Raw genomic sequence first — 12,206 nt, 5'->3', positions numbered from 1 at the left:
CTACATTAGTAAAACCTTTGATCTTAAGATGCCCACTCTTCTGAAACTGAAACCCTCTCCCCGAAGCTCCCTTTAAATATTGACAGATTCGCATTACACCATCCATATGGTCTTCACTCGGAGCATGTGTAAATTGACTTACAACATTAACTGCATAAGCAATATCAGTATGTGTCTGTGACAAATAAATTAGTTTGCCAACTAACCTTTGATATCTTTCTTTATTTGTATGCACCTTATTAGAATACTTTCCAAGTCTGTGATTTTGAACAATCGGTGTGTTTGCAGCTTTGTAATCTAGCATTCCCACCTCAGCCAACAAATCCAAAATATACTTTCTCTAAGATAGAAAAATACCTCTCTTAGATCTTGCTACTTCTATCCCTAAGAAGTACTTGAGTCCATCAAGTTTTTCTATCTCAAACTTCGTTGAGAGCTTCTACTATGATTTTGTGATTTCCTCTTGATCATTGCATGTGATAATTATATCATCTACATAGATAATCCACATAGTTATCTTACCTTGACTTCGCCTCGAGAATATGGTGTGATCAGAATCACTCTGAACATACCCATACCTTTTCATAGCCACACTGAACTGTCCAAACCAAGCTCAAGGACAGTGTTTCAATCCATACAATGATCACTTCAATTTACAAACCAGTCCTAGTTGTGAAGAAAGACTATAATTGGGTGGAATATCCATATAGATCTTCTCTTCTAGGTCACCATGGAGAAATGTGTTCTTGACATCAAATTGGTGTAAAAGCCAATCTAAATTAGCTGCAAGAGACAATAACACTTGTATAGTATTTAGTTTTGCAATAGGTGAAAAGGCTTCCTAAAAATCTACCCCAAATGTCTGTGTATATCCTTGTGCTGCCAACCTCGCCTTATACCTTTCAATTGACCCATTTGCTCTATACTCAACCGAAAACACCCATTTGCATCTTACTATTTTCTTCCTTTCGGGTAGTTAAACCAGCTTCCAAGTATTGTTTTTCAGCAATGCTTCCATCTCTTCCTTCATAGCTTGAACTCACTTAGGATCTTTCAAGGCGTCCTATACTCCATCTTGAATATAAGCTGATGATACATTTGAAACAAATGCCCTCAATGGCTCAGACAATTTGTCAACCAAAACATAGTTAGTGATTGGATAGACAAACTTCTTATTCCCTCCACCATCTAGTGAGTATCGGCTCGGGGGCTTTCCTCAGTTGTGCCTGATAGGCAATTTATATCACATAGAAATATTAGAATCATCATGTAAACTAGTAGTAGGAGAAGTTAACTCAAAAATTTCCTTAGGAGTTGGGTCGGGCATTGAAGATGATGGGGGAAGCTATTCTGAAAGAGCCAAATGATCTTGTAAACTCGGCTCCTCGAGGACCTAACCTTCCCCTAACGGGATTTGCTCTGAAATTTCCAAAACACCCGGCCTACATTCCAAGCTTTCTTGCTCATCATCCGTTGGTAAATTTTGGCCTAGTTCGACCCTAGTTGCAGATAGCAATACTAACACTCCACCGAGTTGTACTACCCTTGGGGCCATAATACTAGCACCAGTCTCTCACTCATTCTTCTTGTTCATCTATATCTTCCCCTAAAAAGAAGAACTGGTGTCCCGAAAGAAAGATTCTATCTCAATGAATGTCACATCCATTGTAACATATGTCTTCTTTGTAGATGGATTATAGCACTGCTACCCTTTCTATTGTGAACCATAGCCTGAAAACACATAGCGCATAGCACACAGTTCAAGTTTTATGCGTTGTGTTTTGAGAATGTGAGCAAAGGTGATGCAACCAAACACCTAAGGGGAGATAGTAAGAATCAATGGTAAGTGTACATGAGCGGAGAGAGCCTCCAATGGTGTTTGAAATTCTAACGCCTTCGATGGCATTCGATTAATAAGGTGGATGGCTGTAGCCGCTGCATTATCTAAGAAACAGTACGAGACATTATTTTCAAATAATAAAGATCGAGCTATCTCAAGGATATGCCTATTCTTCTTTTTTGCTACCCCGTTTCGTTGGAGCATTCCTGAGCATGACGTTTCATGGAGTAAGCCATGCTATAGAAAATATTCTTCGAGATAATGATTAACGTACTCACCACTATTATTATTGCATAGGATTTAGACCTTCCCACCAAATTGAGTTTGCATCATAGTATGAAAATTTTTGAACACATTAGCAACTTCATCCTTAGTTTTCATTAGATATAACCATCTCATTCTAATGCAATCATCAACAAAAAGGACAAACCATTGACTATCAGGCATAGAGGTAATAGGAGAAGCACCCCACACACCATAATGAATCAAAGAGAAAGGAATTGCAATTTCATTTAAATTGATAGGAATAGGTACCTAGTGGCTTTTCACTAAAATGCAAGTTTGACAATCAAACTGATAATCATTCAAACCCAAAAATAACTTAGGAAATAACTTCTTCATGTAACCAAACGGCGGATGTCCCAATCGCTTATGCCAGAGCCATATCTGTGTTTCTCGACTTGTAGATCACCCTCAGACTTGATTGACATTCCCTGAATTTAAGTTGTCCATGTAATACAGCCCCCCTCTTAGTACCGCACCTAGTGATCTGCTTCGTGAGGATATTCTGGATTAGACAGAAATGCGGATACATTAGCATGACACAATTTAATTCCTTTGCAACCTGCCCAATTGAAATTAGTTTCATAGATAGTTATGAAACAAGGAGTGTATTCAGCAATGAGAGAGAAGGGGAAATACTAACAACTCCAGCTCCAGTCACTAAATACGGCACTCCGTTAGCATTCGATACACTAAGGCGTCGAGGTTCTATAATACTAACAAAATCATCTAAAGTAAAAGTCATGGGATCAGTAGCCCTTGATTTAATAGCCCACTAACTATAATCATTCAATAAAGAAGTAACCAAAGCAAAACCATAGTTACCTTTACCCTCTATAGGCATCTTACTCTGTGGTTCAAGCTATGATACTAGTGATGATTGAGACTCTCCCACGGCTAGAGACACCTTCCCTTTGCCATTGTTCACTTCTCCCTCTGCTTGCTTTCCATCTTTAAGCTTCTTCCACCAATTAGGATATCCATGAAGCTTAAAGCATGTCTCTTCGGTACATTTAGCATCCCCATAATGGGAGCAGCCACCAATTGGAGGAGTTTTCTATTTCAGGGCTGTACTAGTTCATCAACCTCATAATTTAAACATTTGTAAAGTCGACTCCTAAGCTTCTTTGAGGCTAGGCTTGCCTCCTTGCGACAACATAGCCACAGAACTATGGGTAGTACTCCCATTATTCAATATCACTATATGTCGTATATTCTCCCCGCGAACACGAGCCTGCTCGACTATAGGGAATGGCTACATCCGTAGCATATCAACTTGTATCTTATCTAGCTGACTATCTAAACAATCAAGGAAAATGCACACGATCCTCTTGAATGGCTAAATAATATCTCGTGATATCATCCGGGCATACCATTGGATTTGGGCAGTGAAAGTTGATCTCTCTCCACAATCCTTGAAGGCCGTTGTAGTAAGCTTCAATGGGTCCTCCAACTTGTCTCATCTAGGTCGCACACCTCTTCAAATCATAACCCTAAGAAGCATCGGTCCTGTAAAAAAAAAAAGAAAAAAAAGTAGTCACCACTACATCCTAAACTGTTTTTACAGCTGGGAAGCAAATATAGTTATCGATTAAAGCCAGGTCCATGGAGTTTATCATCCATCCTTTTATAGCAGAATCTTTAGTCTTCCACTTGCAATACCCCAGGTCCATAGATAAAGGCTGAGGAAGGTCACCATTAATGTATCCTAGCTTGTCATTGCCCGTGATATACATCTCTACCACATGAGACCATAAGCCATAATTAATCCCATCCAATTTGATTGCAATCTATGCTAAATATGGATTGTTCTGTGGTGTCGGGGTCAAGGACTGATTCTGCGTTAGAATATAAGTTAATTTAGTTGTTAAATTTTCCAAAAGCGCATTTATTGTAGAACTCTCCCCTTGATTTTGATGGGGAATCACTACTCGTGGAGAATTTTGATCTGCCATGGGTTAGTGTATAGGCATGAATTAAAAAGAGTAGCGAATCTCTTGGGTCGGTGAGCTAGTTGGCACGACAACCACACAAAACCAATGCAGCCATGGCGATCTTTGGGTGTCTAGGGTTTGATCGGTGCAGTGATTTGGATCGTGGCAAAGAAATTTGGTCGGCGTGTTGATTTGTGTTGCTGTAATTGTCAAAGATGGAGTTTCTAGACAACACGGCAACAATAGATGTCATGGTAGTTTGATAGAGTCGGACAGAGTGGCAATGGCATAGGGATTGTGCCGTGGTGGCAAGCAAGTCTATTGAATTACATCGACAATGGTAGCAACGATCTGATGTGGGTGAGTCACAATGGCGGTGACGACATAGTGTTTAGGGTTTTTATGGGTTTGTAGATCTATTGCTATAATACCATGTTAACAATCTAAATACAAATCAAGAATAAGAGGAGAAAAACACAAGAATTAACGAGGTTTGGTAGTGTGCCTACATCTTCGGGGTAGCCTCTCCGACCCTCTTTTTATTTTTCTGCTTTCCTCCTTGATCATCAAGTATGTACAGATCCATACATATACAATTAGACGGACTTCTTCTACAAGTCAAGTCTCTACAGATTAGAAAAATAAAATTCTCTACAAATCAAAAGGAAAATAAAATCCCCTACAAATTATGGAATTCCAGCTCACGACAACAGTTTGAGCTTAGAATTTTTACACCCGACGCATTGTAGTGCCTGATTGGGCTTCTCTAAGATTCCATTTGAGTTGGAATACCTTTTTCCAGTTGAGTTTTGATTGAGTTAGAATTGGTGTGATTGAGAAGTTTTTTTATTTAATGTCATACCCGATGAGACATGGAATAACATATAAGACAATAAATTGCCCTAAGTGAACTTTTGTTATTTCATGCAAACTATGCCATAGTGGTCTAGATTGTGTTCCAACGAAGTTTGAAAATCATATGTTATCTTTAGAGGTAAATGTTGAACCAATCACATGAGCGAGCATGGCCAAATTGTCTAAGTTTCTTATTTTGATGTTTCATTGTAGGTACTTATTTCCAAAGTTGTTCATCATCAAGGATTCTCATGATATGATTGTAAGAGTTTTCCTAATGTGAGCTACATTAATTGATATTGTAATTTACCCTTGTACCGGGTTAATCTAAGGTGAGATAAAATATTTCTTAATTAGTCTAATATAGGGCTGGTTAGTGTGAGCCAAGATGAACCTAACCCGTAATAAGAGGGCTTGGTTGAGAATTCTATAAATAGTACTCAAATCTTTCCTCTAACCCCGATTCTCACAATTATCCTCACAAATGAGTGTTTACCTAACGCTAAAGGGTGAGGGGCCCGTCTCATTGAGCTAATGATATAGAGGGCAATAGAGGAGGACTTACGCTTGGATCATCGATTTTTGCTTCCGCATCAAGAACAATGGACTCCAAAACATGTACATTAATATTTCTACTCAATTATATGTGTTTTTGTTCTAGTTATGGAGATTATGGGATTGCGCGTTTTAGTATCTATCATATGGTATCAGAGTAACCATGACCTAGAACTCAAACGCATAAATTTTTCACCCTATTTTCATAATTTTTTGTGGAGAAAACTTCAATTGTTATTATATAAACAGAAAGAACTTGATGAGATGAGCAAAACCATGAGTGGCGCATCCCCAGGAGAGGCCCTACGTGCCCTCATGTGCTACTAGGGGCATTGAGCACGCACCTATGCGCCTTCGTGTGCATTGACACGCTGGCGCGACTAGCGCATGCATTACACGCACTAGGGTTGATGACATCCCGATGTTAGCAAACGACGATTCGCAAGACCCGACCCGATCTATTGACTCGACTCGTGACCTGAGATTCGACGCGTTGACTCGCCCGAACCGGGTTACCATCGATTGGACTGGTCAACCGGTCAAATCGAACAGTTGAGCAGAGAATCGGTTGAATCGCTACTAGTTGGACCGGATCTAAGGGACCAATATGCTTGCACATGTGCTCCACACGCTGCACCCTCAAGTGGCGCGTACGGGCACGTGGAGCCTCTGATGGGTGCATGGTTGGTGGCTACATGCTCGTATGGTCATGTTCTATGTTGCGATGTATTTATTTTATGTGTTTGATGATTTTATGAATGTGAAAATACATACGAAACGCTAAATACATGTATTTTTGGTATACTTTCTTATAGTTTTCTGTGATTTTGGAAATACAGGTGTTGGTTTAAGATATGTTATCACATAGATATTATAAAGATTGTGATTCATTGATAATAAAGTAGTGTAATTAGCGTGATATGCGATTTTAATGATATATTGCATTTGTCATTAAAGTTAAAATCACATGTATATGGTGTATGTGAGAAGTATAGTTTATATTCCTAGGACGAGAGAGTTTCAAGGATTCAATTGAGTTGTAACGGTCAAAGTAGCACACTTGATTGGGTTTGAAAAATATCGATCTTATATAATGATGTGATTTTTCATAATCTAATGCATGATCATACTCTCAAAGGAGGTGTTTTTGTATTAATTTATGAAGAGATATTTGATGGTGTGGTGGAGGAGTGACTGATCCTAGTGGTTCATACACCCAAAGGTGATGAATTCATGAAGGTTAGAATATATTCTTATAACTGTTGTCATGTGGGGAATATATAACTGCATGTCGGGTATTCTGTCCAAAAGTGATTATATGATTTTGCATGTAATTTTCTAGATGCGTACTTGTATGTTAAGTTACATACTGCTCACATGATGCTAATAATATACATTGCTTGTTTTTCAGTCGCTTTTTTTGTGTATGGTAACTTCGTCGTTATTAAGGTTCTTGCTGGTATTTGCTATGGAGATGTAAGATATTTATATGGCTCTTACTGTCGATCAGCTGGCAAATCTTACTGCCGAGAGTATAGAAGCTCAGAGAGCACATTTTGTTGCTTGAGAAAAGAGCAATCGAATTTGCTTGCTATCCATGAAACGTTTCATTTAGAAACATTTGAAAAGTGGTTTGTCTGCAGACTGCATGCTAGATAGATAATAGAAGCCTTGTTGGCTAGAAACTGTGTCTCATCTAATGCTGAGATAGGGACACACCTATAAACACTATTTAATATGAAGTATGATGGTTCTTGTGAAGTTAGGTACTACGTTATGAGGATGGTAAATTTGTAGACAAAATTCAAGGCTCTCAATGTTGTTATTCCTAATACTTGCATTGTGCATGAAGCTCTAAATACTCTTCCTCCTTAAGACCAATTATAGTTCTTAAGGTAAGACTTGGTCAATTAATGACCTGATTGCAAGTGTGGTGACAGAGGAAGAAAAATTGAAGAAAGATAAAGGGCACATTGCCCTTTATGCTTTTGGTTCTAGTATTGATAAGGGTAAGAAGTTCAAAAACTATACTCCTAAGGGCAATTCTGAAGTTGCTAGTTCTTCCAACAACAAAGGAAATGCTAAAGCTACTGGTCTTTCTAATAGTTTGGGTCCTAAGAAAGCATCATTTAAGAATGATGATGTTATTTGCTACTTTTGTAGGGAGAGATGACATGTGAAGAAATGCTGTAATAAATATAAAGCTTGGTTATCCAAGAGAACTAAGAGTGAGCTTAAAGGTAATGATTCTTTAGCATTTGTTTGTAAATCCAACCTATATGAAGCCCCGTCCAGTTCTTGGTGGCTAGATAGTAGTACAACTAATCATGTTGCGTTTACCATATAAATGCTCATAAACCGAAAGATGCCAAATCAAGATGAATCAAAGTTCATTGTGGTAAATAACATTAAAGTTGTCATCAAGTTTGTGAGAGATGTTATTTTGATTTTAGATTATGGTTTTAGGAAGATGTTGAGAAACACTTTTTACGTACTTTCTTTTAGGCGGAACTTAGTTTCTATGTCTTGTTTGGATATGTGTGGTTACTCTTTTAAAATAAAAAGCAATAGTATTTTTATATTTTATAATTCAAATAAGGTAGGGTGTTGTAATTTATCCAATGGATTATATCGATCGTGTTTATCTCTTAACGATATGTACATTATTTATTCAACTGAAAATGTTGTTTCCAAAAGGCATTTACCTAAGAAACAATCTTATGCATTGTTGTATAAACGTCTTTGTCAAATCTTTAGATAAAGAGTAGAAAGGCTTATATAGGTTGACATCTTGCCTACTCTTAAAAGTGATCAAGAGACTTGCGTATACTATTGTAGAGGTAAGATGACTAAGATAAGGAAGAAAACTGCAGTTTGAAGTTCTAACTCATCATATTGATATTAGTGGACCATATACGACAACTTTGTGCAGAAATTTTTATTTCATCACATTTATTTACGACTATTCCCGATATTGATAGCTATACTTGATTAAAGAAAAGTCCAAATCTCTTGACAAATTCAAGATTTTTCGGACTGAAGTAGAGAAACAATTGGGAAAAATTATAAAGATTGTCAAATTTGATTGTGGTGGTGAGTATTTTGGCAGACATGATGATGTTGGATAACTTAAAGGGTTGTTTGCTAAATACTTAAGGGATTTTGGGATAGTAGCTCAATTTACTATGTTTGAAAGTCCTAGACAAAATGGTGTGGCCAAAAGGTGCAATCGCACTATGGATATGATGAGGAGTATGATTAGTATGATTAATTTACCTAATTTTCTATGGGGTGAAGCTTTGAAAACATGGCCTTACATTTTAAATCGTGTTCCTACTAAAGTGGTTTCATTGACTATTTTTGAGCTATGGATTGGACGTAAACCTAACTTGAATCATTTTAAAGTTTGGAGGTGTCCTACAGAAGTAAAGTAATATAATCCAACATTAAATAAGTTGAATTCCAAAACTACTTGATATTACTTCGCATCTTACCTAGATTATTCAAAATGGTATCGGTTTTATAACTTTAATGGTGGTACAAGAATTGTGGAATCTCAAATAGCAAAATTTTTGGAATTTAATATAGCCGAAAAAGGTAGCTACCGGACTTTCATAGTTGTATCGGCCGGGTCTCTTTCGGTGCTTTGTGCCACATTGTGTGGAAGAATATGAATGATATGCTCTTCAGGGGGGTGCAGAGCTCTACATCTGGCATGAAGAAGCATCTTATGAAGGTAGTCAAAGACAAGGCTTGCACCTTCAAGAATGTGGAGGATTCCCCAAAGAACATAAATTTGCAACGATCCTGAGAGTTAGACCCTTCTATTTTTGTTTAGGGTTGTTGTCGTGGGCGTTGCATCTGGGCATTGATGCTTTACTCTGCTTGGTTTTGTCCGGCTTTCTTCCACTCTTTTGAGCTTGTTCATTAGAGTGTAAGTTTTTGAAGCCGGGTTTTTGTATTTTTTGACCTCCTCTTATAATACTTACTTATTCACCCAAAAAAAAGGGTAGCTGCTTACAAACTATTAAAGATGACAGTATGGTGGGGATTACTAGATCCCTGTTTTTTTCTTATGCAAACGATTATAGAGCTTCTTATGCTATAAATTGAGCCTGTTAAGGCTCAAGATCCTGTTATTGAAGCAATTTTTGATGAAATTCCTCAAGCCCCTTAGATTCAGAATAAGGTTGTAGTAGCTTCACTCAGGAGATCGACTAGTGAAAGACGTTCAGTTATACCACCAGACTATATAGTCTGCTTGGGAGAGCATGATTATGATATTGGTTGTGTTGTTGATCTAGTAATTTTTATAGATGTTATTTTATGTCTTCAATCAAATTTATGGCTAGATACAATGAAAGATGAGATGCAATTTATGAAATACAATGGTATTTGGGAGCTTGTTGAATTGCCTAAAGGTTATAAGCCCATCAGCTGCAAATGGGTATACAAGACTAAAATGAATTCAAAAGAAAAGATTGAAAGTTTAAAGACTGATAGTTAAAGGTTTCATTCAAAGAGAATGAATAGATTATGAAGCAACTTTTTCTCCGGTTTCTTCTAAAAATTGTTTTAGAGTGATTTTGGCATTGGTAGCTCATTTTGATATGGAGTTATACTAAATGGATGTTAAAACTGATTTTCTAAATGGAGACCTTAATGAGGAGGTTTATATGGTATAGCCTGAAGGTTTTGTGGCAGATGGCTTAGGTAAGCTCGTATGTAGATTGAAAAAAATCTATTTATGACGTTAAGCAAACTTCTAGACAATGGTATTAATAGTTTTGTAGTGTTGTCACTTTATTCGTATTTATTGAGAACAAAGTAAATCGATGTATATACTACAAGGTTAGTGGGAGGAAATATATTTTTCTCATACTTTATGTAGACGATATCTTACTTGCAAGTAGTGATATTGGATTACTGCATGAGACAAAGGGAATGTTATAGAAAAATTTTCACACGAAAGACCTTGTTGAGGCGTCTTTTGTTCTTGGTATTGAGGTCTATGGGGATCGTTCTCACTGTTCATTGAGTTTGTCTCAAAGGGCATATGTTGATAAATTTTAGAAAGATTCAATATACAGCATTGCAATCTAGGAAATGCTCATATTATTAAAGGTGATAAATTAAGTCTCTCACAATGCTCTAATTCAGATTTTGAGAAAGTTCAAATGAAAGATGTACCTTATGCTAGTGTGCTTGAAAGTATTGTATATACTCAAGTTTGCACTAAACCAAATATTGCTTTTGCAACAGAACTTCTAAGTAGATATTAGTCAAATCCAAGATGCGATCACTAGGTTACTACCAAGAAGATTTTAAGGTACTTAAAAGATGATAAGAGATTATAGGTTGAATTTTAGATATGTTCCGAACTTGCAGCTAGTAGGGTATTCAGATACACATTTTGCCAACTATCAAGATGATAAGAAGTCAATGACATGATATATATTTATATTGGCAGGAGGTGCAGTATCATAGAAGAGTGAGAAACAAAAATCTATATCTTTTTCCATCATGCAAGCGGAGTTTGTAACATGCTTTTTAACTGTTATTTAAGCTATTTGGCTCTGGAACCTCATTAGGGAGTTAATTTTTTTTGATTTTATAGATAGGCCCATATAGTTATATCGTGACAATAACTTTGCAATGTTATTTATTAATAACAACAGAAGTCTCAAGGGGTATAAACACTTGAATGTCAAGTTTTTGACTATAAAGGAATCAGTATAGAATGGTAATGTTGCAATAGATCATATTCCTACAGATGATATGGTTACAAATCCACTAAGTAAAGTCTACGCCTTTGTGTGTTTGAGTGACATGTCATTAGTATGGGCTTAAGAGCCTCTTGGGATATTGTTATTTAGTGGGAGTTTTTTTATTTTTCTTTAGTAAAGTTTACATCTGTGTTTGTTATATTTAGTAACGTTTTGATATATATCAACTTTAACATTCAATAAAATATTTTTTGAATGATTTGTTATTATATTGAATATATATTGATAAAAGTCTTAAGGTATTGTATAAATCTTGAGTGAAAGTTAGGAGCATTTGGTTATTAGCCTTGAGCATATGTCTTGTTACACATAAAGAAATGTTAATTGTAAAGACAAGACATATGTGGGTTTATTGAAACTATAAAGACATTCTCTAGTGGAACAGGTTTTTGTAACACTTAATGTCAAAGAATAGTAATTGACAAATGAGATATTTCTATGAGATATGTTATCCATTTGCCATACTACCATATTGAATTCATATCAATAAAGTTGAAAGTACTTGTGACCATAGAAGGCTATGTGTGTATACATGATGATTTGGTGTTTGAAACTTTATGGATGGGATTGACTACTAAGAATTATCTCAAGACCAAGATGCATACATATAGTACAATTTCAATTAATATAGTCTAAGTGGGAGAATATAAGATTTTTCCTAATGTGAGCTATATTAATTGATATTGTAATTTACCGTTTTACAGGATTGGTCTAAGATGGGATAGAAGGTTTCTTAATTAGTCTAATATGGGGTTGGTTAGTGTGGGCTAAGTTGAACCTGGTCCATAATGAGAGGATCTAATTGGAAACTCTATAGATAGTTCTTAAGTCTCTTATCTAATCCTAATTCTCACAATTATCCTCATAAATGAACGTTACCTAGCATTAAAGGGTGAAGGGGCCGTCTCATTGAGCAAGATCATTAAGCTAGTAATATAGAGGGCAATAGAGGAG

Source organism: Eucalyptus grandis, chromosome 5 (assembly GCF_016545825.1).
Source record: "Eucalyptus grandis isolate ANBG69807.140 chromosome 5, ASM1654582v1, whole genome shotgun sequence".
NCBI classification, from domain to species: Eukaryota; Viridiplantae; Streptophyta; class Magnoliopsida; order Myrtales; family Myrtaceae; genus Eucalyptus; species Eucalyptus grandis.
The sequence above is the reverse complement of the archived record's forward strand: the minus strand, read 5'-3'. Positions refer to the sequence as shown.